The sequence below is a fragment of the Sus scrofa genome, unplaced genomic scaffold (assembly GCF_000003025.6).
Source record: "Sus scrofa isolate TJ Tabasco breed Duroc unplaced genomic scaffold, Sscrofa11.1 Contig26, whole genome shotgun sequence".
Taxonomy (NCBI): domain Eukaryota; kingdom Metazoa; phylum Chordata; class Mammalia; order Artiodactyla; family Suidae; genus Sus; species Sus scrofa.
This window is the reverse complement of record NW_018085136.1, coordinates 287,366-310,449: the sequence shown is the minus strand read 5'-3', so window position 1 is coordinate 310,449 and position 23,084 is coordinate 287,366. Positions and strand designations below refer to the sequence as shown.

The following is a 23,084-nucleotide window of genomic DNA, read 5'->3' as shown; positions in this document are numbered from 1 at the left end:
ACAGACTTGGGAAAATTATACATTTATTTTATATTCAAAGCTGTGAGACATAAGTACATTTAAGAAAACAGAGCAAATTAAAGGTAATTTCAAAATTTATAATGTATTTCATGCCAGGTAAAGAATTAGATTGTGAATTCTTCTTTTCTCTTTGTGAGTGTCTCTCTTTTTTTAATTTGGTAAATTTATAGTACAAAAAATTCAAATGTGATTCCTTCATGTACTGTCTCTTTCCTATGTATCTAATTAAATTTTCTATCCTTATTTGCTTTTTGATAGGTTAATCAAAAATGGATGTTTTGAGGTCAAGGTCCTAAAGAAAAGGCAATTAAATGCAAGTAAAATAAATGAAGAATTTAATAATGTGATAGCAAGACTCAGGAAAACACTGACTTTACAATGATCAAACTATGGTTTTACAGTGGCTTTTGCATTGTCTATTATTAAGCTATGAAAATAACAATGAAATAGCAAAATTTATTTAAAGCACTAAATGTTATCAAAATACCAAATAAATTCCTAGAAACTATTAAATAACCAACAAATTTTAGTTTTGCCTATTTTTTCTGTCAAAGATCTACAAAATTTCTTATATTTCTTCCAAAATTACTCAATAATTCTCCTATATATATATATAATTCCCTATTTTATATATATATATATATATACATATATATATATATATATATAATTCATCACATTTTAGGCATTGTGAATAGCCTCAGTTAATCTGCTCTTCAATAAAACCTTCGTGACCTTTTTCACTTCTGTGTTTCTCACTGTATAAATGATAGGATATAACATGGGCATAAGAATTGCATAGAAAAAACTCACAAACTTGTCCACAGGGTAGTAGGTTAAGGACATACATGGGTGAATATACATGGGACAAAGAAGAGTACTACTACTGTAATGTGGGAGCTACAGGGATAGAGGGCTTTGTGTCACTCTTCAGAGCCAAGGGATTCCAGGGAGCTCAGGATGAATGTGTAGGACATGAGTAACATGAAAAAAATAAGCACATGCCCCCAGTGTTAGCCGATACTGCCATTCCAGTTGGTGTCCATGCAGGCAAGTTACAAAAGTGAGAATAAATCACAAATGAAGTTCTCAATGACATTGAGACCTCAGAAGGCCATGAGGAGAATCTACACAGTGGCATGTAGTATCCCCCCAATCCAGGTCACCACCACAAGTACCTGGCAGATCATGTGTTGCATGATGGTCAAGCAGTGCAAAGGCTTGCAGATTGCCCCATAGTGGTCATAAGCCATGGCAATGAGAAAAATACCCTCTGATCCTCACAGAAAGTGTTCCAAAAAGAGCTGAATCATGCATCCACCCAAGGAGATGGTTCTCCTCTGGTACAGGAGGTCAATGGTAATTTGGGGGGTAGTGACAGAGGTGAAGGAGGCATCTATGAAGGACAAGTGAGTGAGGAAGAAGTTCATGGAAACCAAAAGTGTGGGGCTGAGAGAGATGGTATATCAATGAGTGGATTGGACAGCAAGGTAAACAGGAAAATGAAAAAAAGACCACAAAGTATATTTTTTGCAAGTGTGGATTCTGGGTGAGTCCTAAGAGAACAAATTCAGTCACATTGTTGGGAGGCATGTTGAGATCCATTTAGGAAATAATAATTTCCTGGGGCCTGAATTATCTAGAAAGAAATAAAGAATTACACCTATTCATTAGGAAAGGATTGTAATGTCAATTTCTTAGAAAAAAAATAGAATTTTCACTGTAAGTAAGGAGCATGTCCTTGGCAGTCTTGCTCCAGTACTTGTTCTGATTCTTTCTTACTTCCTCTATGATGTTTTCTATTTATTCAGACACCTAGTATCTGTCACCAGAGAAATTACTATAGGGTAATATTAATGTGAAATTTAATGATAACACAGTATGCTAACTACAGGAGATCAGGTTTCTCCCCCTGCATCCAAGTACAATGACTATGCTAAGTAGTATCAGTGTCCAATGCTTCTGAACTTCCCCATGTGTGTGAGCTTACACATTGTAATCCTCAAATGTATCTTATAAACTGAGAATTGCCCCAAAGACTTAAGAATTTTTCCCTCTTCCATGAGAATTCACATTTGAACCCTCAGCCCTAACTGTGGAAAGTCACCATTAATAAATATCTATCCCAAGCAGAGTGTTTCAAGAAATGTATATAAGTCATTGGTAGACACATTCTCCCTGGTACCCACCAGAACACATAAACTATTCAAGTTTGTTTCCTTACTTACTGTAGTGCCTAGCATGATGTCTTCAGTGTCTGAACTTATTAGATGATGAGTAAAAGCTTAGTGGATTACCATCCTCCATGGTTAAGAATAAGACTACATACCCAGACCATAAATCTTTGGGGAATTCAAGTGTTCTAGTTCTCCTGCTCTGTTTATCATTACTATCTACATTATGAGAAATATAAATGGATACTGAAATAAAGTTTCTTTCCAGTTCACAGTTTCTGAAACACTTATGGTGTAAATATGAAAATATTTCATTGCCACTGGAAAAAACTATGGTACTGGCTCATTTTACTCTGGGTAATTAATGTTTGTTAATTGACATTTTTATTGTTCAAAATTATGGTTCCTGTACAATTTAAAAGTCATATTCAGTAAAGACTTCTGTATTCAGTAGCGCTTCTGTATATGTGATAAAAATGTTTGAAAAGGTGATTTTTACAGAAGGTTCTATCAAGCAAAAGAAATCCATTTTTCAAAGTTTTAAAAGTCAAAATTAAATTTGGAGAAGAGAAAGAAACAGTCTGCTAGGTAAAACAGAGTTAGATATTCTAGTATACATATATATACAGACAAACACAAACACATAAAACATTTATTACTTACTATAAATACCTACTAAATTTCACTCATTCAACAAATATTTATTGGAGACTTACTACATATATTAATGTGTTTTTTTCACACAAAATACTTGAGCATGCCTTTTAAATGCCCTTAATATCTGAAATTTCTTATCATTAACAAACAGCAGCAAGGGAACCAACCATGATATGATTTTCCTTCTCACTCCTTCATAGTTTTAGGACATGCATTCTAGTGCCTTCTTTTCCCATCTTCCCATACTGACCACCTTCCATCATTTCTTTAGAGGCTACTGCATTACTATCAGAATGATAAATTTAGGAACATAAATTTCCTAAGGAAAGAGAAAATAAGACATACATATAGCAAAACATATTGTACAAAACTAAGCCTTTACATTCAAAGATAAATTGATGAACTTAACTTTTTATTGCCCAAATTGAAAATTCTATACATATGTGGAAACAAAATGAAGCAGCTCCCTTGAATTTCCTTATTCTGAGATGGCCTCTCTGAACAGATCAGAAAAAACAAAGTGTGTACCTAAATTAAGTGTTAATAAAATTAAGAACAGTGTTTTGGATATAACTATGAAAAATAGTAATTACATTTTTATTTTTCTTTGGCTCCACAGTACTCTCTCTAGGAATAAACACTAAAGGAAAATATATTTAAAGGAGAAAAATCTTTTTTTACTTATATTGTCAACACAATTATTAAGAGCTATGGCATATTTAGAAATGACTTTGAATGTTTAACATTGGAGAAATGTATAACTAAAACATAGTGTGTCTCTTTGATTAATGTCTAAGTTTCTACAGTTGTTTTAAAAATTATGCAGCAACAGGAATATTCTTAACTTATATAAAGTGGAGAAAATTTTCAAAGCAAATTTGAAATGTTTAATTATTCTAATATAACTCTAACTAAACATCATTATTTATTAATTTAAATATATATCAATAAGAAAAAAGAGTCCCAAATATTTTTCCTACCAAATTGGTGTTATTATACTTGAGTCTATATTTTGTGATGTTTTGTATGCTGAAGAAGGGATTACAATTTCAGATAGGCATAGATGAGTAGTTATTATGATTCATAAGGTCCATTTTAACCTGAAAGTCTGTGATCGTATGATTTACTGGAAAAAAAAAAGCTTACCTAGGAACTTATCTGACATACCTCCATGCCCAGGGCCCCAAGCATGTCTTATTTCAGCAGGAATGAATTAGAGTTGTAAGATGTTACAGTGCCAACTAGCTAAGCTATAAATATCTTAGTTGATTTATAAATATTAACTATGTATAACACTTAAAAGTACTACAACATTATCTGTTTGTAGGCAAATTCCATAGATTTTCAACTGTGGCTAATTGGACCTCAGGGGTATTTTGACTATCAGACTTTTCCCACAACCCAATTATATCAAATTGTGTCATGTAAATTAACTGAAGAGCAGAGGTGAACTTTTCTAGCATTCATCTTTAAATCTAAACTTCTCTTTGAGTCTACATGAAGACAAAGCACTATGACAAGACAAAAAAACCACTAATGACTTAAGGTGTTTGTTAACAAATGGGCTCATAATGGAGTTTCAATATTTAGTATTTCACAAATTAAACATTTAGGAAAGTAAAAATATGATTTTTAAATTTATTAATTTAAATTTCTCTTCCATTTATGTAAATCATATTTTTAAAATACTATTTTCAGACACACATCAAGTAAAATTTTGAATCCTATTGTAAAATGGGCACTTAGCACCAGATAAAATTTAGACTTTTTTCTTCTGGTTTTTTTTTTATTTTTGGTATATTTAGGTCCACACCATGGCATATGAAAGTTCCCAGGCTAGAGGTTGAATCAGAGCTATAGCTGTTGGCCTATGCCACAGTCACATCAACACCACATCTGAGCCATGTCTGTAGCCTAAATCACAGTTCATGGCACTGCCAGATTTTAACCCACTGAGATATGCCACATTCAAACTCATGTCCTCATGGATTCTAGTTGGGCTCTTTAACCATTGCACCATGTTGGAAACTCCCAGGCTACCTTTTCAAAAGAGTTCTTTTTTGTGCCAATAGTGGGATAAGATTAACATGATAATGAGGAACATGATTTTATTCTCCAATTATAATTAGAGATGGTGAGTTTCATTTTTTTCAGTCACTTAATATGAATTGTATAAAATCCAAATGGGAGAAAAAACAGGCAATCATATTCACAATTTAGAGCAAATAAATATTAGATGTGAAATAAGAATGCCATATACCAGGAGGAAATAAGCAGCTAGGGCAATAAATCCTGGGCCTAGTCTCGTATTTTTTTTATAATTAAAAAAATATTTTATTTTTATTTTTTATTCATTATAAACACTGGTTTACAGTTTTCTGACAATTTTATACTGCACATCATGGTGACACAGTTACATATACAACTATATATTGTTTTTTCTCACATTATTACACTATCATAATTGACTAGACATAGTTCCCAGTGCTACACAGCAGGATCTCATTGCTTACCCATTCCAAAGGCAATAATCTTCATCTATTGATGCCAAGTTCCCAATCCATACCACTCCCACCATCCCCCTCTTGGCAACCAAAATTTTATTCTCCAAGAGTAGACTCTAGTTCCATACATGTTGCTGCAAATGACATTATTATGTTCTTTTTTTATAGCTGGGAAGTATTCCACTGTGTAAATATAACATATCTACCTAATCCAATCATTTGTTGATGGACATTTAGGTTGTTACCATGTCTTGGCTATTGTGAATAGCGCTGCAATGAACATGTGGGTGCAGTTGTCTTTTTCAAGGAAAGTTTGTCCAGATCTATGCCCAAGTGTGGGATTTATGGGTCATATGGTAGTTCTATCTATAATTTTCTAAGGAAAATTCATACTGTATTCCATAGTGGTTGTACCAAATTACATTCCCAACAACAGTGCAGGAGGGTCTCCTTTCCTCCACACACCCTCCAGCATTTGTTATTTGTGGACTTATTAATGGTGGCCATTCTGACTGGTGTGAGGTGGTTATCTTGTGGTAGTTTTGATTTTCATTTCTCTAATAATCAAGGATGTTGAGCATTTTTTCATGTGCTTGTTGGCCATTGGTATATCTTCTTTGTAGAAATGAATATTCAGATATTTTGCCCATTTTTCCATTGGATTGTTGGCTTTTTTGCTGTTGAGTTGTATGAGAGGTTTGTATATTTTACAGATTAAGCCATTGTCAGTGGCATCATTTGAAACCATTTTCTCCCATTCTGTAAGTTGTCTTTGCTTTTTCTTTGTGGTTTCCTTTGCTGCACAAAAGCATGCCAGTTTGATGAGGTCATATTTGCCTATTTCTGCTTTTATTTCTGTTGTTTTGGGAGACTGACCTGAGAACACATTTGTAAGGTTGATGTCAGAGAATGTTTTGCCTATGCTCTCTTCCAGGAGTTTGATGGTGTCTTGTCTTATATTTTGGTCTTTCAGCCCGTTTGAGTTTCTTTTTGTTCATAGTGTGAGGGTGTGTTCTAGCCTCATTGATTTGTATGCCATTGTCCAGGTTTCTCAGCAAGACTTGCTGAAAAGACTGTCTTTTTCCTATTTTATGTTCTTGCCTTCTTTGTGAAAGATTAAATTTCAATAGGTGTCTGGGTTTATTTCTGGGTTCTCCATTATGTTCCATTGGTCTGTATGTTTGTTTTGGAACCAGTACCACACTATCTTGATTCCTGTGGCTTTGTGATATTGCCTGAAGTCTAGGAGAGTTATGTCTCCTGCTTGGTTTTTGTTCCTCAGAACTGCTTTCGGAATTCTGTTTTTTTTGTTGTTCCATATAAATTTTTGGATTGTCTTTTCTAGTTCTTTGACAAAGATATTGGGAAATTTAATAGGAATTGCATGGAAGCTGTAGCTTGCTTTGGGTAGTATGGTCATTTTAACAATATTAATTTTTCAGACACATTGCCATGGAATATCGTTAAATTTCTTTGTATCTACTTTAATTTCCTTGATTAATGTTTTATAGTTCTCAGCATGTATGTCTTTCATCCCCTTGGTCACATTTATTCCCAGGTGTTTGATTTTTTGGGGTGCAATTTTAAAATGTACTTTATTTAGCATTCCTTTTCCAATATTTCATTATTTGTATGCAGAAATGTGACTGATTTCTGAATGTTAGTCTTACATCCTGCTATTTTGCTGAATTTGTTGATAAGTTCAGGTCTTTTTGGGGTTGAGTCCTTAGGGTTTTCTATGTATAGAATCATTATATCTGCATGCAGTGACAGATTTACCCCTTCTCTTCCTATTTGGATGCGTTTTATTTCTTTCATTTTTCTGATTGTGTGGCTAGGACTTCCAGGACTATGTTGAATAACTGTGGTGAGAATGTGCATCCTTGTCTTGTTCTGGGTTTATTGGAAAGGCTTTCAGCTTTCCTCCACTAAGCATTATATTTGCTGTAGGTTTGTCATAAATGGCTTTGATTATGTTAAGGAAAGTTCCCTCTATACCCACTTTGGTAATTGTTTTTATGATGAAATGATTTTGGACTTTGTCAAATGCTTTTTCTGCGTCTATTTTGATGATCATGTGGTTTTTAACTTTCATTTTATATTGTGGTGTATGACGTTGACTGAATTGCTTATGTTAAAAAGATTCTTGTGCACCTGGGATTAATCCCAACTCGTCGTGGTGTATGATCTTTTTTATTTGTTGTTGGATTCAGTTGGCTAATATTTGATTAAGAATTTTTGTGTCTATGTTCATCAGAGGTATCAGCCTGTAGTTTTCTTTTTGGTGGTATCTTTTTCTGGTTTTGGAATTAGGGTGGTGTTGGTGTCATAGAATGTATTTGGGAGTGTTTCTTCATCTTCAAACTTTTGGAAAAGTTTATGGAGGATGGGTATAAGTTCATCTTTTTATGCTTGGTAGAATTCATCTGTGAAGCCTCTGGTACTGGACATTTATTTGTAAGGAGCGTTTTTTATGACATATTAAATTTCATTTCTAGTGATCAGACTATTCAGTTCATCTATTTCATCTTGATTCAGTTTTGGCAGCCTGCAAGTATCTAGAAAGTTGTCCAATTTTTCTAGGTTGTCAAATTTGTTAGCATACAATTGTTCATAGTATTCTGTCATGGCTTTTTGTATTTCTGTAGTACCAGTTGTGACCTGTCTTTTTTCATTTCTTATTTTTGTTTATTTGGTTTTATTTCTCTCCCTATAATTAAGGAGTCTGGCCAGAGGTTCCTCAATTTTATTTACCTTTTCAAAGAACCATCTCATGGTTTTATTGATTTTTTCTATTTTTATATGTCAATTTATTTATTTTTATTTTTTTCATTTTAAAAAAATTATTGAAGTATAGTTGATTTACAAAGTTGTGATAATTTCTGCTGTACAACAAAGAGATTCAGTTATATATGTACATGCATCCATTCCCTTTCACATTCTTTTCCCCACAGATTATCACAGAATATTTTATTTACAGAATAAAATACATACATTTAAACACAATTACATTCAGACAGATTATTATATCATGGATCTTAAGAAAAAGATAAAGTGTCACCCTCTGGAGAATTGGAATGGAAAATATGCTGAGACAAATAGGAAATGTATTCTATGCTTTATCCCATTTTGTATGGCTTTCATCTTTACTATTTAGTATTATCTATTACATTTCGTTTTTCTTTAAAAATTAGCACTATATTAAAATCATGTATATTATGCAACTAAAATTTATAAAGAAGAAAGCCTTATATACCATTAAATATTTTATATAGCATAATAAAAAGAATAACTTAACTGGTAAGAATAACAAAAATAATACACCCTCTGAAAATAAGTAAAATATAAAATGCATAAATTGGTTAAAAAAACAATGTAACTATATAAATATGTCCTCATAATTTGTTACATCTTATTGATTCTTCAATAAAGGCATTACACCATTCTAGGTGATGTGATAAACAAGACATTATAGACCTTACATTGTACCATGGAGAGAAATGGTTATTAATAATGCAATTGTAGAATTATATTATTTAATTGTACATTTGCATTATTTAATTATAATTATCATAAATTCTTTGATAGAGAGGAAGTCAGAATCAGACCTAAGAAGACTTCAGCATTTCAAGAATGATGTCAAATGACCCCCTTCATGGTGGATTATGCACTTATTTACTATGATATATATTTTTTCTCCAGAGTTTCCCTGTTTGTGTATCAATTGTAGATTTTTGGTTTGATATAAGAGTCTATACGTATATGAGATTGTTTTAAGTTGTTCTCTTAATTGAAAGTTCATCTCCAGTATCCTGAATTTGTACCCACCTCTTCTCATGATTTCTGATTTTTCTAGCATAATTGTGCATGGATGAATGTGCATTTTTACTGTATATATACCTTTCCTGGTGAGCCTTGTCATTTGTGGTATTTTTGTTTCCTGTTGCTGTCTTTTCTTTTCTGCATAGAGAAGTTCCTTTAGTGTTTGTTGTAAGGCTGGTTTAGTGTTGCTGAATTCTCTCAGATTTTCTTATCTGTGAAGGTGTTGATTTCTCCTTCAAATCTGAATGATAGCCTTGCTGGGTAGAGTAATCTTGGTTGGAGTTTATTTTTTCCTTTCATCACATTAAGTATATCATGCCACTCCCTTCCGGCCTGCAGAGTTTCTCTTCAAAAATCTGCCAATAACCTTGTCTGGGTTCCCATATATGTTATTTGTTTCTTTTCCCTTGCTGCTTTCAAGATTTTCTCTTTGTCATTAATTTTGGTTAGTTTGATTAATATGTGTCTCGGTGTATTCCTCCTTGGGTTTATTTTATATGGTACTCATTGTGCTTCCTGGATTTAAGTGAGTGGTTCCTTTCCCATGTTAAGGAATTTTTTGGCTATTATCTCTTGGAATATTTTTCTGTCTCCTTCTCTCTCTCTTCTCCTTCTGGCACCCCTATAATATGGATGTTGGTGCATTTAACATGGTCCCAGATTTCTCCGAGACTCTCTTAATTTGTTTTCAATCATTTTTCTCTTTTCTGTTCTGCATTTGTAATTTCCACTAATCTGTCCTCCACCTCACTTATTCATTTTTCTGCCTCCTGTATTCTGCTGTTAGCTGTTTCTAGTGAATTTTTTATTTCACTTATTGTATTTTGCATCTTTTCTTGTTTGTTTTATATCTTGTATCTCTTTGCTCAGTGTTTCCTGTAAGTTATCCATCTCTGCCTCCAGTTTCTTTCCAATGTCTTGTATCATCTTCAGCATCAACAGCCTAAAATCTTTTTCCTGGAGGCTGAGTGTCTCCTCATCACTTAGCTGATTTTCTGGGGTTTTTCCTTTCTCCCTCATCTGAGTTATAGTTCTCTGTGCTTTAACTTTTATAGGTTTTGGGTGTGGTTACCTTTTTATAGATAATAGAGTTATAGCCTCTCTTACTTCTTATGTCTACCCCCCTTGTGGCTGAAGTCTGTATGGGAGCTTTCTGTAGGCTCTGATGGGAGAGGCTGATGCCTGCCCCCTGATAGTTGGAGCTTATTCTAATCCCTCTTGTGGGTGGGGCTTAGTCTCTGGATGGGATTAGAGGTGGCTGTGTGCCTGAGGGGTCTTTATGCAGCCTGTTTACTGAGGGGCAGTGCTGTGATCCCACCTGGATTGTTGTTTGCCCTGGGGATTCTCAGCACTGACTGATGGTGGGGCCAGATTTTCCCAAAATGGCCACCTCCAGAGAAAGGCAACTGCTGAATATTCCGAAGAGCTTTGCCTTCAATGTCCCTCCTTCACAACAAGCCACATTCACCCCTGTGTCCCCAGGATGCCCTCCCCAAACTGCAGTCAGGTTTGACCCAGATTCCTATGGATACTTTGCTTTGCCCTGGGACCCAGTGCATATGAAATTCCGTGTGTGCCTTTTAAGAATGGGGTCTCCATTTCCCCGAGTCCTGTGGAGCTCCTGTGCACAAGCCCCACTGGCCTTCAATGCCAGATGCTCCAGGGGTTCTTTCTCCCAGTGACAGATCCCAGCATGTGAGGGTTTGATGTGTGGCTCAGAACTCTCACTCCTGTAGGTGAGTCTTTGTGAACCAGTTAGTTTTCAGTCTGTGGAGCTTCCCACCCAGGAGGTATGGGGTTGTTTATATCACAAAATCACCCCCCCTACCTCTTAATGTGTCCTCTTTTTCTTCTGGAGTAGGGTATCTTTTATAAGGTTTCTGGTCCATTCAGGTGGAGATTGCTCAGCTTTTAGTTGTGAATTTTGTTGTTTTAGGAGAGAAGTTGAGCTCCAGTCCTTCTATTCCTATATATCTATTTATTGACTTCATTTCTGGTCTTTATGATTTCCTTCCTTCTGCTGACTTTAAGTTTTGTGTGTCATACTTTTTCTAATTGATTTAAGTGGTGGATCATGTCATCAATTTGAGATTTGTCTTCTTTTTTAGGAAAGCCTTTACTGCTTTGAATTTCCCTCTGAGTTCTGCTTTTGTAACATCCCATAGTCTTGGAGTGGTTGTGTCTTCATTATCATTTTTCTCGAGGTATATTTTAATTTCCTTTTTGGTTTCCTCATTGACCCATTGGTTTTTGAGTAGCATGTTGTTTAGTCTCCTATAGTTAGCTTTTTATCTTTTCTTTTCCTGTTGTTGATTTCTAGTTGCATGCCATTGTGGTCAGAGAAGATACTAGAAATATTTTCTATACTCTTATATTTGTTAAGGTTAGCTTTCTGCCCCAGGATGTGATCAATTCTTGAGAATGTTCCATGTGCACTTGAGACGAATGTGTATTCTGATTTTTTGGATGTAATGTTCTGAAAATGTTGACTAAGTCTAACTTCTCTATTTGGCCTTTAGGATCTCTGTTGCCTTATTTATCTTCTGTCTATAGGGTCTGTCAATTGATGTGACTGGGGTGTTAATGTCTCCTACTATGATTGTACTCCCATCAATTTCTCCTTTTATGTCTGTTAGTATTTGTTGTAGGTATCTGGGTTCTCCTATATAAGGAGCATATATATTGATGATTTTAATATCCTCTTTTTGAATGGATCCTTTAATCATTAAATAGTGTCCTTATTTGTCTTTCTTTATAGACTTCATTTTAAAGTCTATTTATTATGGTATGAGTATTGCAATTTCTGCTTTCCTGTCTTGTCAATTGGCATGAAATATCTTATCCCATCCCCTCACTTTCAATCTTTAGCTGTCCTTTGCCCTAAAGTGAGTCTCTTGTAGACAGCAGATTGAATACTTTTGCTTTTTTATCCAATATGCCACTCTGTGTCTTTTGATTGGATCTTTCAGTCCATTGAAATTTAAGGGGATTATTGATAGATGTTTACTTATTGCCATTTTTATCCTTGTTTTCTAGTTGATTCTATGTTTCTCTTTTCTTCCTTTCTTTTTTTGATTCAAGGTTTCCATTCATTTCATGCTTGAGTACTCTTCCATATTTTGAATGTAATGTTCAATTTTGTGGTTGCCCTTTTTTAAAGTATGTTAACCCTATATCTTCTTGTTTTATCCTAATGGTTATATAGGCTCAAATACATCATTAAAATTTAGAAAAGAATCTATATTTTCATACATTCCTTTCCCAAATTGTATGATTTTGAGTGCATTATTTTATTTAATTTTTTAAAAACATCTTCATGTTTAGATTAGTATGCTGGCTTATTTAAGTGATTACTTTCCAGTTGGGTTTCCTCCATCCTATTTCTTCTTATTTCTATTTTTTTTATTTAGAGTAGCCCTTTCAGTATTTCTTCTACTATGCATTTAGTATTGCTCTACTCTTTTACCCTTTGTTTGTTAGAAAAATTCTTTGTTTGCTCTTCTATTTTAGATATTATTCTTGCTGAGTTAGAGTATTCTAGGTTGAATTTTTTTTTTCTTTCAGCACTTGAAATATATTGTGCTACTCCCTTCAGGCATGTGGTGTTTCTATAGAGCAATCAGCTGACAGCCTTATGGTGGCTACTTTATAATTAACACTTTGCTTTTCTTTTGCTGCCTCTATAAGCCTCTCTTTATCTTTAACATTTGCCTTTTTGTTATAATATGTCTTTGTGTGGGCCTGTTTGGATTCAACTTGTTTGGGGTCCTCAATGTTTCCTTTAATTTGGTATCAGTTCCCTTTTAGCTCTGTAAAGTTTACAGCCATAATTTTTTCAAATATATTTTCAATCCACTTTTCTTTTTCTTCTCCTGGAATTCCTATTCTGTGAAGATTGCCTCATTTTATATTATCCCATAGATCTCATATTTCTTTCATATTTTATCATTTGCTTTTCTGTCTGGTGTCCTGATTGGATGGTTTCCATTATTCTACCTTCCACATCACTAATTCATTCCTATGCATTATTCACTCTGCTCTTTATTGCCTTTAGGTCAGTTTACATCTCTGCAAATGAACTTTCTAGTTTTTCTTGTCTCCTTATGTTTTCTATTTCCTTTCTAAGGGAATATGCATTACAGTTTGTATCTTGTCTTATTTCCTTGATATTCAGCCTTAAGTCCTTCAGTATTTTCACTATCTCCCTTTTGAAGTCATAGTCTTGTCAGACTGCAGAAATCTGTTTCATTTTTGACTGTTTTGGGTGATTTCTCCTGTTCCTTACCTGGGAATGGTTTCTGAACTTCATCTCCCTTATGTTTTTCTTTTTCTGTGAGTTTGGGTAAGCCAAACTGTATTCTTGTAAGGCTATATCTATGCCAGAGCAATGCTTTGTATTTTTTTGAAGTGGTTAATGTTTATTTTTGGTTTTGGATTTTGAATATTAGCTGTCTCTTTCTTAAGTGTGAGCAGGCTCTTATCCCCAGGCTGCTCAGTGTGTTTTCAGGAAGAAGGAGACAATGGTTAGGGCCAGCAGACAGTGCCTGGTTGCTGGGCTCTCAACAGAAGAAAGCACCTGCAGGAAGGCGGTACAGGCTACTTCTAGTTGCAGGGCCCTGGGAAGTGGTAATTTGTTCTAGGCTGATCTACCAGGTGTCCAGAGAATTGCACAATAGCAGCAGCAGGGTGTGTGAGTTCCCAGTGGAATGAGAGCAAAAACTTCCAGTGTTCAATTGCAGTGCCCTCCCCTGAGGTGATTGGAACCACAGGTGGTGCTTGTTCAGGCACCCCAATTGGAACAGGCCCTGCCTCTCCCTGGAGTCAGTGATATCTGTTATCAGTTGTTCCCACCCCCTATAGAGCATGCATGAAGCAACCTGTCTCACTTAGCCTACATAGGAGGTGATGCACAGGCTGCTCCTAGTTGCAGGATTCTGGGAAGTGGCAGATATCAAGTGTGGGGGTACTGCGCAGAGTGCAGTGGCAGCAGCAGGGCCACTGTGTTCTGAGGGGTGCAAGAGAACCATCAGATGGTGTTCAGTCACAGTGCCCTTCTCTGTGGTGCCCTTGAGGTGATTGGGGCTGCAAATGGTGCCTTTTCAAGGATGGTGTCAGTCCACTTCCATGTCTGGAGTCAGAGAGAACTGCAGTGGCTTGAACCGCCTCCTGTAGAGCATACAAGAAAAACCTCATCCTTCTTAGCCCCCTCAGGATATGCTGTACAGGTGCTCCTATTTGCAGGTTCCTGGAAAGGGACTGTGGTCAGGGTCTGGGCAATGGTCACAGCATTTGGCTGTGGCAGAAGCAGGGCAGGTATTCACCCATTGGAGCGAGAGCTATAACAGGTGGTGTTCCATCACAATGTTCTTCTCTGTGGTACATTATGAGGCAGTTGGGGATGCAAGTGATTTTTGTCCTGATATGCCCAGGGGCCGTGGGCCACACCCACCTCTGGAGTCAGGGATAACTGTGGTGGTTTGCCACTACCACCTGCAGACCACACAAGAAGAACCTTTCTCTCTTAGCCCATGAAGGAGCTGCTCTTAGTAGGGTCTTGGGAAGGGACAGTGACCAAGTATCTGGGTGTCACCCAGGGTATTTTTTGCAGTGGCAATTGCAAGGAGGGTGTGTTCCCTTGGAATTGAGAGCAAAAGCTTATGGTGCTTGGTAGTCATTGTGTCACACTTAGCCCCCTGATGTCCTTAGCCCACACAAGATGTGCCTGGCCACTGGTAACCTGCTCAAGAAGTGCCCAATCTGCTGTAAATGAGCAGGCTTCTCACTGTCTGCAGCCTGTGCCAGAGCGACTTGGTACCCCATATATTGGTGTGTGGCTTCTCTCCCTGTGCAGACTTCACCAGAGCCTCTGTTTCCCTTGTAGACTGGCATGCAGCTTCTCACCCCATGTAGCCTGTGCCAGAGCGACTGGGTCCCTTGTATATTAGTGCACAGCTTCTCACGCTGTTCAACCTGTTCCAGAGCTGCCCTGCCCACTGGGAACTTTCGGACACATGGGCACACTAGGACACAGGGAGTTTCCTATGGTGGTCTGCCCTCCTCCTCTTGCTGTCCCCAACAATGTCACCTTGCCTCTCCTGCAAGTCCAGACCTTCTTCTGGGTTCCCTATGCTCTGGTGTTCCCCTCCCCAGCCTGTGGCATACTGCTCCCCAGCCCATGATGCACTGTACCTTAGCCCTTTAGATTTTCTACACACTACCAAAACCAGTCCTTTCCCTGGGACTGACCTCCAAAGCCTATGTATCAGTGCCCAGGCCCCACCTGAGCATCTCAGGCTGTGGTGTCCTGGCTTTTGGCTCAGATGATCTGTGTGGCTCTCACTCTGCTTTGCTGTTCTCAGTTCAGCTGCTATCTATGCTTTTCTTGGTGACTTTGAGACCCTTCCAATTTGGCTAATATTTCTGTCTGTTAGGTGGCTTCCCAGGATGTGAGTTCCTTTTCTCCTTTACAGCTCCCTCTCAGGAATGCTAATTCTGTCCTGATTCCTTCTCTCTCCCTCTTTTTTTCTTTTGTTCTACCCAGTTATTTCAAGATTTCTTGCCCTTTTTGAAGGTTTAAGTTCTTCTTCCAGCATTCAGTTGATGTTCTATGTGAGTTGTTTTACATGTAGATGTGTTTTTTAATGTGTTTGTGGGAGAAGGTGAGCACGACCTCTTACTCCTCTGTCATATATGTTGCTCACCCATCCTCTTTTTTAATAATTTTATTGGATGATAGGTGCTTTACAATGTTGTGTTAGTTTCAGGTGTACAGCAAAATGAATCAGCAATACATATACATGTATATTCATTATTTTTCAGATTCTTTTTTCATATAGGCCATCACAGAGTATTGAATAGATTTCTCCAAGCTATATAGTAGGTCTTTGTCATGAAATAATTCTCTATATAGTAGTGTGTACATGACAAACCCAACCACTGGGTTCACCCCTAACCCAATGTTTCTCCTTTAGTAACAATAATTTTGGTTTCCAAGTCTTTGAATCTGTTTCTGATTTTTGAATATGTTCTTTTGCATAATTTTACTAGGTACTACATATGTGTAATTTCATATTAAATTTATCTTGATCTGTCTAACATACTTCACTTAGTAGATAATCTCTAGGCCCATCCACATTTTAGCAAACTGTATTATTTTGTTTTTATGGCCAAGTAATATTCCACTGTATATATGTAGTACATCTTTATTCAATCCTCTGCTGATGGGCATTTATGTTGTTTCCATATTTTCAGTGTTGTAAACAGTACTATAATGAACATTGTCGTACATATATTCTCTGTCATTGTGGTTTTCTCTGGGTATATGCCCAATTGTGGGATTGCTGAATCATATTATAGATCAATAGTTTCTTAAGTTTCCACTTTTCTCTCCATAGTAATTGCACCAAAATACACTCCCACCAGCAGTGTAGGAGGGTTCTCTTTCATCCCCAGCCTCTCCAGTATTTATTGTTTGTAGATTTTTGATAATGTCTTTTCTGACTGGTGTGAGGTGGAACCTCATTGTAGCTATGATTTGCATTTTTCTAATATTTTGTGATGTTGAGCATGTTTTCATTTGTTTTTTGACCACCTATCTTTCTTCTTTGGAGAAATGTCTACTTACATCTTTTGTTCATTTTCAATGGTTTTTTTTTTGTTTTGTTTTATATCAAGGTCTATGAGATATTTGTATATTTTGAAGATAAATTTCTTGCCAGTCACTTTGTTTACAAAATTTTCTCCCATTCTGTAGATTGTTTTCTCATTTTCTTTATGGTTTCCTTCACTGCGCAAATACTTTTAAGTTTAATTAGGTCCCACTAGTTCATTTTTGGTTTTATTTTCATTGCTCTGAGAGGTGGATCCAAATGTTATGCTGTAACTTATGTCAACGAGTGTTCTGCCAATAATTTTCTGTTAAGATTTTCATAGTAGTCAGCTTTATATTTGGGTCTTAAATCCATTTTGAGTTTATTTCTGTGCATGGTGTCAGAGAATATTCTAATTTTATTCTTTTGCTTGTATCTGCCCAGTTTTACCAGCGCCACTTTTTGAAGAGACTCTCCTTTCTCCATTCATTCTTGCTTCCTTTGCCATAGGTTAAGATAGATGTGTGGGTTTATTTCTAGGATTTATCTGCCATTACACTGATCTATATTTCTCTTTTTTTTTTTTGAAGTACCATATCATTTTGATTATTTTAGCTTTGTTGTAAATCTGAAATCAGGGAGCCTGATTCCTTCAGTCCCATTTTTCCTTCTTAAAATTGGAAGAATGCTCTTCCAGGTTTGTGTTTCCATATAAATTTTAAAATATTTTGTTCTAATTCTGTGAAAAATGCCATTGGAAGTTTGTAAGGGATTGTGGTGAATCATTACATTGCCTTGAGTAGTAAAGGTATTTGTCAGTGTTTTGTACTTTTCAAAGTATTGGTCTTTTGTTATTTTAGGTTGGTTTATTCCTAAGTGCTTTATTCTTTTTTAGGAAATGGTAAATTGGATGGTTCCCTTAATTTATTTTTCTGAAATTTTGTTGTTTTTCCAGGACTCTGATCTTTATATTATTGTTTTATAACTCAAGTGCCAGATACTCTTATGGTTCACCAACCATAAATTGTATTAAAATTATCTGCTAAAAGGAATAAACACCAATATTTGAAATTATTTTTAAAAATAAATTTAAATCATTTTAACTCAGGGATATTGTAATGTAGAATCACAATATGTCAAAATGTTCAAATATTCTTGCCTTAACAAGAAGGAAAAGCAATTGTATGTACTTCTGGATGATGTCCCGAAAATATGGTTACTGTGAACAACATATGTCAAATAGGAAAAGAGTTTTGGAAAACTGAAACTCTATGACTAAACCTAATTTGACCAGACATTCCAACATAATACTGATGAAATATCTGTGATGGCAGATTCTAAAGAGAGTGTGAATGAACATTTAAAACTATCTAAAGAACTATGAGGAATTTTGATTTTGCTGAAGTGTCATATTGAAAATATCTTACACTCTTCTTTCAACTCTGATAGGCAGAATCAGATCAGAGGATTAGCATGTACTGACAAAGTCATGATTCCCATCCTCTTGAATGATTGAAGTCCATTCACAATTGTTCATTAAGTTGTCATCCAGCTTAAATTTGAAGAAATACAGTGATGGGTAAAGAGTAAGTGTAGAACATTTAGATCTGTCTAGTACACAGTCCTGAGTCCTAGAAGAGCATGGAATAGAAGGAGAGGAATTTTTTTTTTTTTTGTCTTTTGTCCTTTTTGTTGTTGTTTTGTTGTTGTTGTTGTTGTTGCTATTTCTTGGGCCACTCCCGCGGCATATGGAGGCCCCCAGGCTAGGGGTCGAATCGGAGCTGTAGCCACCGGCCTATGCCAGAGCCACAGCAATGCGGGATCCGAGCCGCGTCTGCAACCTACACCACAGCTCACGGCAACGCCGGATCGTTAACCCACTGAGCAAGGGCAGGGACCGAACCCGCAACCTCATGGTTCCTAGTCGGATTCATTAACCACTGCGCCACGACGGGAACTCCAGGAGAGGAAATTTAGTTCTAAGTATGTAAAGGTTGTTCATGAATGTAATTCTTCAAAGAGGAGTTTCTGGAGTTATACCATGAAAGTCATTTTGCAAAATATTAATCCATGGAGAGACACCAACACAGATTCTCTAACTTGAAGAAAGAAAAAGAAAACCATAATGACAGAAGGAGAAATTATATATGGATCTTATCATAGTTGATCAGAAACTACTTGAGTTATCGTTTGACCATTGATAATATCCAGGACTAATCTCACAAAAATTTTGTTCTTGCCAAATCCTTCTTATGAGATGTTTCATGCATTTCAATGTGTATAGAAACATATCCTTCAAATAAAAGAGCACTTAAAAGCAGAGCTCACACTGTTTTTCCATCACAAATACCTTTCTTTCCAGAAGTACATCTCCTAAGTTGTTTACCAGAAATAGAAAAGTTTTGCAAAGTGGGCTGTGGTCTCATAAACATTCTACTTTTACTACTAATTGAAGTATAAACAATAATACAATATTTATAGGAATAAACATTTGTTTTGGGCAGAATCGCAGAATGTGGAAATGCCTTTAAATCTACATAAGAAAATTAATTGTAGAAATAGGGTAATTTTAAGGTTAAATGGAACATGATGGCAGAGTGTGAAATAATACTCATGTCTCTTCATCCAGAATCTAGAATTCTTACTCTACATTATGTTTCATGAAGACAATATGCTTCCTATTCATGTTACCTCACCAAATCCATTGATTTATTTGATACAACATATGATAGCCATGAAGTAGGATCTGGATATTTCTGTCAAAATAGGAAACTATAACAACATCTATGACATTCACACACATGAGTATTTCAGTAGCAGACTTCTTTTGTGAAAAGAGCCAAAATTAATTCACAACAAAGTCTTATAAGTTAGGCATTTCCTTAGTTGAGAAATCCTATTTGGACACCTGTGAAGCAATGACTCTGTTTTTTATATACACACAATGTTTAGAAATAATCTCCTAAAGCAGGTTTCTAAGAGGATTTCAGATTCAAGGAATTAAGTGGAAAGCCAAATTTCTACTGAAATTGTTTTATAGATATATTTTACTAAGTGCTTTTGAAAATAACCTGTCTTTAAGTGCTAGTAATGTTCACCTAAGTGATTACTTCTTATAGTATATAATCAAAACTATTTTATATATCAATCTATAATCAAATATCAGCACCAAAACATTTTACATAATATAATGATCACAGTATGTAGAGGGAGAATATTTGCCTCAAAGATGACTTACAGGTACTATGATCTAATTATTTACCCCACTATTGCTCCATTTTTTTTCTGTAAAATTAAGACACTAAACTTTAATTTTATAGTGTTGTTGTGAAAACTTGTGAACACTTCAAAAATTTGACATTAGGTTAAAGACAGTACAGTTAATTTTTATAATCACTGACATCTCTTCCCAACAGATAAGTAATCCAATAACATTTGGATAGTTGTATCAGCTATGTGCCAGGAGATTACTGACAATTCTATTATTTCTATTTCATGTTCCACAGCATCCTAGATACCAGTGGGCCATATAGCTTTCTGATTGGATACCCAGGCACAGTATATAACTATGTAATTAGAAAGGAAAATTTTTTTTCAATTACTGCAAAAGAAGAGAGGTTCTGACATAATGGTGCCATTTTTCTGACATCACTGAAATGACAGAAAGAGAATCAAATTTGGTTTCAGAAAAATGCAGTTCTGAATAATAGCTCAGTCTATGATATTGAGTGGATGGTTTAAATTTTTGAATTTCATTGTTCTTCATCTGTGGAATAGATATAATCATAACGTCTATCTTGCAGAGGTGTTGTCAGTTTCAGGTCTGAAGTATGCGAAAAAATTCAGAGTAATACAATATGAAAATGTTAAGATCATAATAGAAATAAAATTTTCATATTGGGTCATTTGTTATTTGAAATTGAATTTCTGCTTAATAACATTCTAGTGATATTTTGTGACTTCTGTATTCCTTACTTGTACAGAACATGGCTTCACATGGGAGTAATAATAGTATTGAATACAGCTATGGCTTTATCCTTGGGAAAATAACTACTATATACTTTGAAATACAGAGGACACACACAAACACACAAAAGAGGCAAAACTGTGTTATAGGAGCTGTAAGTACACAGGAAATTTCCCCCCCATGCAGAGCTGTGTGATCTTAATAAGCAAAGGACGGGGGAAAGGCTACAACATATTGACAATGCCTCCTTTACTTCAAAGTGTACCATTAAGAATGCAGATAATTTTCTTATCTATAGACATACATATAACAGAAAACTATGGTTCATTTGAAGGAAAGAAGGATTGAGTTTTAAGGGCTTGGATATGAAGTTTTTAGCTGAAACATTTTTGTCTCCTTAGGGCTGCATCCACAGCATAAGGAAATGCCCAAGCTAGGGGTAGATTTTGAGCTCTAGCCACTGGCCTATGCCAGAGCCACAGCAATGCAGGATCAGAGATGGATCTGCCACCTACATCACAGCACACATCAATTCTGGATCCTTAACCTACTTAGCAATGCCAGGGATTGAAGCCAATTCCTCATGGATGCTAGTCAGGTTCATTAACCATTGAGCCATGATGGGCACTCCCTAGCGGAAACATTTAAAAAGAGGCTGCATTGTAGTGTAATAGGTCCTAGAAGACATTATGGAGGAAGCATGTGATGTGATGCAAGTAAATAAGTAAAAATCTTTCTGGCTTCAAGTTGCTTTTCTATAGAATGTGGATTTCTAGTAGTGGAAATATCAGGTTACACATGGATAAATCAACTTAAGTAATTATGTCTGATAATCAATAAAAATTGGTTTAAAATAAGTAGCTGGAAATCAAGATAGTGGGAGAGTAGGAGAACACACTTGCCCTCTCCCACACACACCCACACACACATATACACACACAAAAACACATCTACAGTTTAAACAAGTCACACAAAACAGCAATTAAATGCTAGCAGAAGAACGTAAACTCCGAGAGGACAAGATGGCGGAGGAGTAGGGGGACACGCTCGCCCTCTCCCACAAACACAACAAAAAAAGCACATCTACAGAAGAAATGACTCGCACAGAACAACAACCAATCGCTGGCAGAGGAACCTAAACTCCAATAATGGCAAGAAGTTCGTGACATTATTGGGCAGAACGGGAGAAAAGAGGAGAGTGAGAGAAGGTGAATCCGAGCGGGACGGGCGCTCCCGAAAGGGAACTGCGGAGGAGAAAGGGATCCCGCACCCTGGAAAGTCTCCTACCGGGGGAAAGATCAAACGAACCGGAGGAATCTCCAGATGCAGAGAAGAGTGTAGCAGTAAGTCGGAGTACGGAAAAAAGATCAAGAACCCAACGGACCATCTGAACTACGGGCACAGTCACCAAAAATTGAGACGCCTGGGTGGGGGCTGGGCACCGAATCCTCGGCTCCAGAGGTTAGTCCCTGGGAAAGGGCCGGGGGACGCCTGGGTGGGGGCTGGGCACCGAGACCTCAGCTCTGAAGGTTGGTCCCCGAGAGGGGGCCGGGGGACGCCTGGGTTGGGGCTGGGCACCGAGACCTCGCCTCCGAAGGTTAGTCCCCAAGAAAGGGCCGGGGGACGCCTGGGGGGGGGGCTGGGCACCGAGACCTCGGCTCCAGAGATTAGTCCCCGGGATAGGGGGGCGGGGAAGAGCGGAAACTGCTTGGGAGGTCTCTAAACCATTTGACGGGGCAGAGACTGCCTGGGAGACTAGAAAACAAAGCTGTCGCAGAGGAAGGGAGCAATACTCTAGGGGCGGGGAAGTGGAAAGCCGCCTCAGAGGGAACCTGGGAGAAGAGCCTGGTCTGCGCCCGTGCTGGGGAGGGGAGAGAAGAAGGGGTGGGTCCCCATAGAATACCCCCCACACCACAGCAAGCTTACAGGCCCGCTAGCTAGCAGAAAGCTGTGCTTCCCAGTGCATTCCCTCCCCCCACCCCCGCCACCCCCTACCCTCTCGCCGAACCTGGGGCTGCCTGCCATCCAGGAGGGCTGGCCTCAACAATTGCCTGAAGCCTACCACCGCAGGGGCTCTCCCTGCACAGGCCTGCTTGCCCTTTGGAGGGGCTACACTTCCACAGAGCAGCACCAAACACCACCAGCCCCCTAGAAAAGGCCTGCAGCCCAGAAAAGCTAGAACAAGCCTAGCCAGGCCGTGAATAGATCGACCTAATTCTCCGACGGTTTTTCTGAGACGGGCTCCCCCGGGGAGGAGCCTCTTGAGTCTCCAAGGGCCTTGCTACACGCCCAAGACCCCAGGGGGTGCTAAGACCTAGTGGACCAGCTGCATAGGACTGCCAGCTCCAGG

The 23,084-nt window shown here is 37.2% G+C and overlaps 1 pseudogene; it reads left to right on the top strand.

Annotated features, from left to right (window-relative positions):
- Positions 1-1,332: 1,332 nt before the first annotated feature.
- The window catches only part of LOC110258634, a 115,277-nt pseudogene continuing 93,525 nt past the window's right edge, over positions 1,333-23,084 (top strand).